Source organism: Bombus bifarius, unplaced genomic scaffold (assembly GCF_011952205.1).
Source record: "Bombus bifarius isolate JDL3187 unplaced genomic scaffold, Bbif_JDL3187 scf7180000010032_frag, whole genome shotgun sequence".
NCBI lineage: Eukaryota > Metazoa > Arthropoda > Insecta > Hymenoptera > Apidae > Bombus > Bombus bifarius.
Genome location: NW_022885479.1, coordinates 12,921 through 18,159, shown reverse-complemented (window position 1 = coordinate 18,159; position 5,239 = coordinate 12,921). Strand labels below are relative to the sequence as shown.

Below are 5,239 nucleotides of genomic sequence, written 5' to 3'. Positions count from 1 at the left end.
AAAATACTGTACGATAGCGACATAGACCATAAGGATAGCAATATAAGACTTATGTATAAATTGTCAACCGTAGATTTAAGTGAGACACTCAAAGACAATAAAGATAAATATTGGTGGCTAACCACCGTAGAAAATTAAATTATAGCAATAAGAAAACCGTATGTTTAGTTAGTAAATGAACCAAAGATTGTAAGCAAAGATCACAAAAGAACAATGCAAATGTCACGTAAACTTGAGGGTTAGACGATAAAATAGCTGAGTCGTAACACAACTATTAATTTTGTTTTCATTAATCTTTATTATGAATTCAGCAATCACAATGAAATACACACTGAATTAACACACACAAATCACAATTCACTCCAATCACCTTATGTAAAACCTAGTTACACTGATACGTTAAGTACGCGACTGTTATAAGGATAGAGACCGGTAAAGATATGTTGACTATTCTAAGGATACGGAATAAGTGAAGTTTTACTGACGATACTGTGTCTGGGGAAAGCTAGGGATGGGTGTGTCTAAGGACACGGGACTATCGGACTTGTTGATGATAATTTTTGTTAAGGAAGTGAGGGTAGTAGACATCTTTCTCCGATTGGATAATAAGACGGTTGGTGGACCAGGAAGGGTTTTAGCCGCCCTCGTGAGAAAGTTGCTAACGCAACATAGCAGACGCGAGGAAAACCTACTTTCCCTGTTAACCCGTAGTAAACAATAAACGTAAAAGGAAATCTAAGACAAGAGATACTCGCTTGGCCTGAAGGACCTTAACTATGAAAATTCCAAGACCCCTGGTGGGTACTTAGGACTACTGAGGGCACGCGCCAAGGATGTGCAGACATCTGGGCGCCATCCTGCCCGCGGTGTGTGGCCTGGTCTCTGATGTGAATTGACGTTATACAAACACAGTTAAATTAAGAAAATGTTCCCTGCAATTGTGTAATCATATATACGTAATTATATATCTCATACGTTTATTCTCTTTCTTCCCCCTCCTAAAATGTCAGCGATCCATAATACAATATCGGGCCTCCCTATACTAGTTTGTAAGTTCATAGTCTAAGGAATGGTTACATTGTAAGTCAATAAATGGTAGTATGAAGTGCAACGTTTATGTGAGCACCTATACTAGGCGTACATTACGCTAACATTAAAAACTTCCCACAAGCTGAGACCCTCAACTCATAAATCAAATTCTTTTTATTTTTGATTCATTGTAGTAAATTCATTCATAAGGTAAGTTTTTTTCTATATTAAATTTTTTATATATTGATAAAAATTTATTTAATAAAAAAATAATTATTAATATTATAAAAATTAATAAATAATAAATTATATTAATTAAATATATTAATTTAATATTAAATTTTTTAATTGGAAATTAAATGTAATTTAATTATACTATATATCTAAAATTTAATTTAATTTATAATGATATAATAAAATATGTAAATGAATAATCAAATTACATCAACAAAATGTCAATATCAAATAGCAAATTCAAAATTAATATGATGAATTGTTGAAAAATGATCTTTTATTATTCGAATTAAAGAATATAATAAAAATAATGTTCCAATTAAGACATGAATACCATGAAAACCAGTGGATAAAAGAAAAATAGATCCAAAAATTCTATCATTAATACAGAAGAATGAATTATAATATTCAAAAATTTGTATAAAATTAAAATAAAATCCTAAAAAAATTGTTGATATTAATATTGATATTCTTGATTTAAATTTGTTATTTAATATATTATAATGTCTTAATGTTACTGAAAATCCTGATATAATTAAAATAATTGAGTTTAATAAAGGGATTTCAAATGGATTAAAAAATTTAATTATTTTTGGAGGTCATATGAAATTAATTTCAATTGAAGGAGAAATTGAATTATGGAAGAATGTTCAAAAAAATGAAATAAAAAAAAATAGTTCAGAAATAATAAATATAATTATTCTAAATTTTATTATTGATAAAATATAAAAAGAATGTATCCCTTGAAATGTTCTTTCTCGAATAATATCTCGGAATCATATTATTGTTGATAAAATTAAAATTAATAAATTTAAGATTATAATTAATAAATTATTTAAATAAATTCATAAAATTGTTCTTAATAATATATTTATAGTATTAAAAGAAACAATAATTGGTCATGGTCTAATAGTAACAATATGAAAAGGAAAGATTTTTTTCATTAATTTGATTCAGAAAAATATAATGTTAATAAAATTGAGAATACATAAGCTTGAATTAAAGCTATTGAAATTTCTAGAATTAATAATATATTTTGAATTATTAAAGTTAATGGTGATAAAATAATGAAGTTTATTATAAAATTTCTTAGTAAAATAAGAATAAGATGTCCTGAAATTAAATTTGCTGAAAGACGAATTGATAATGTTCAAGGGCGAATAAAAAGTCTAATAAGTTCAATAATTACTATAAAATTTATTAAAAATTTTGGAGAATTTAATGGTACTAAATGTCTTAAAGTTTTTATAGGAAAATTAATAATTGAGTAAATTAAAAATCTTAATCATAAAGATAATGCTATTGATAGATTAAATATTAAATGTCTTGTTGATGTAAAGATATAAGGAATTATATCTAAATACATTTAATATTATAATATAAATTATAATTCTTAAGAATGAACAAATATTTATCGAATATTTATTAGTTATAATTATTTTAAATTCATTAAATAAATATTCAATAAATAATTTAAAAATTATTAAAATTCGTGAAGGAATTAATCAATATGAATTTGGAAATAAAATAATTGGTAAAATTATAAAAATTCAATTTAATTGAATATAATTATTAATTGAAGGATCAAATATTTCACATAAATTGTTTATCATAATCATTTTCATTTTTTAATTAAATTATTTTTATTATTATTATTATTTATATTATAAATATTTTTTATGATAATATATAATAAAAATGAATTTATTAAAATTATAATAGTAAATAAACATATTATAAAGATAACTAATCAATTAATAGGTATTATTTGTGGTATTCATTAGAAGTAAATTTTAATTACTATAATTGATTTAAAAGATTTTTAAGGATGGAAAACAAATAATTATTAAAATAATTATAGGAGTTAAAGTTCAAATAATTTCAATTGTATGATTTTTTAATAAAGTTAAGTTTAAAAAGTTATTGTATATAAAATCTATAATAAAAAATGTTGTTAAAGAAATAATTATTATTATTATAGTTAAATTATGAAATGAAATTAAATTATCTGAATAAAAAGAATTTGAATCTTGGAATGTTATTATATTTCATGTAGAAATTTTTAATAATTAAAATTTATTTGAATTTGAAATTCATTATATAATTTTATTAAATTAATTTATTAATAAAAGATAAAAATCTTTATAATTGAATTTTAAATTCAAAGCACTAATCTGCAATATTAATAATTATATATATATTATTTATTAATAAATTTTTAAATTTTAATTATTAAAAATATTTTTAATTTTATTATTTATAATTAAAGGAATTTCAATTAGTGAATGATCTAAGGGAGGATAATTGTTTAATCATTCTAAAGAATGATTGATGAAATTTAAATATAACTAAGCGTTTTGAAATTAATCTTTCAAAAATAATAAAAATGAAAAATAATATTCTATTTATTGAAATTATTGCTCCAATTGATGAAATTAAATTTCAACAATAATAAGAATCAGGATAATCTGAATATCGTCGTGGTATAGATATTAAGCCTAAAAAATGTTGAGGGGAAAAAGTTATATTTACACCAATAAATATTATAATAAATTGAATTTTTAATCATATTTGATTTAATATTAGACCTGTAATTATTGGGCATCAATGAATAAATCTAGTAATAATAGCAAAAACTGCTCCTATTGATAGTACATAATGAAAATGTCCTACTACATAATAAGTATCATGTAAAATAATATCAATTGATGAATTAGATAATATTACTCCTGTTAATCCTCCAATTGTAAATATTAAAATAAAACAAATAGATCAAATGATTGTAATATTAAAATTTATTTTTGAACCATGATAAGTTGCTAATCATCTAAATACTTTAATTCCTGTAGGAACAGCAATAATTATTGTTGCTGATGTAAAGTAAGCTCGAGTATCAACATCTAATCCTACAGTAAATATATGATGTGCTCATACAATAAATCCAAGAAACCCAATTCCTAATATTGCATAAATTATTCTTAAATTTCCAAAAGTTTCTTTTTTTCCTCTTTCATTTATAATAATTTGAGAGATTAACCCAAATCCTGGAAGAATTAGAATATAAACTTCTGGGTGACCAAAAAATCAAAATAAATGTTGATATAAAATTGGATCTCCACCTCCTATAGGATCAAAAAATGATGTATTAAAATTTCGATCAAATAGAAGTATAGTAATAGCTCCTGCTAGAACTGGAAGCGATAAAATTAATAATATAACTGTAATACATACTGATCATGAAAATAAATTAATTTGATCATAATTTAATGAAAAATTTTTTATTAATATAATAGTTAGAATAAAATTTAGGGAACCAATAATTGAAGAAATTCCTGTTATATGTAAAGAAAAAATTGCAATATCTACAGAAGGTGATGAATGAAATATATAAGATGATAAAGGTGGATATACAGTTCAACCTGTTCCTACATTAGGTGTAAATAAAGTTCTTAATAATAATATAAAAAGAGATGGAGGTAATAATCAAAATCTAATATTATTTATTCGTGGAAAAGCTATATCAGGTGATCCTAATATTAATGGAATTAAATAATTTCCAAATCCTCCAATTATAAATGGTATAACTATAAAGAAAATTATTAAAAATGCATGTCTAGTTACTAATGAATTATAAATTTGATCGTTGTTAATTCATATTCCAGGATGACTAAGTTCTATTCGAATTAACAATCTTATTGAAGATCCAATTATTCCTGATCATATTGCAAAAATAAAATATATTATTCCAATATTTTTATGATTAGTTGATATTAATCATTTTTTTATTAAGATTTATAAATATAATATTTATATTTTTAATTTTGAAGATTAATAGTTTATTTAACATAAAATCTTAAATATAAATTTATATTAAATTTTTAAAAATTAAATAATAATAATAATAATAATTTTTATTTTCAATTAAATTTTATAAAATTTGAATAATTTATTTTTAAATTTTTAATAAAAAAGTATT

The 5,239-nt window shown here is 22.0% G+C and overlaps 1 pseudogene; it reads right to left on the bottom strand.

Moving 5' to 3' along the window:
• Positions 1-3,575: 3,575 nt before the first annotated feature.
• On the bottom strand, positions 3,576-4,347 carry LOC117216010 (annotated as a pseudogene).
• Positions 4,348-5,239: the final 892 nt, after the last annotated feature.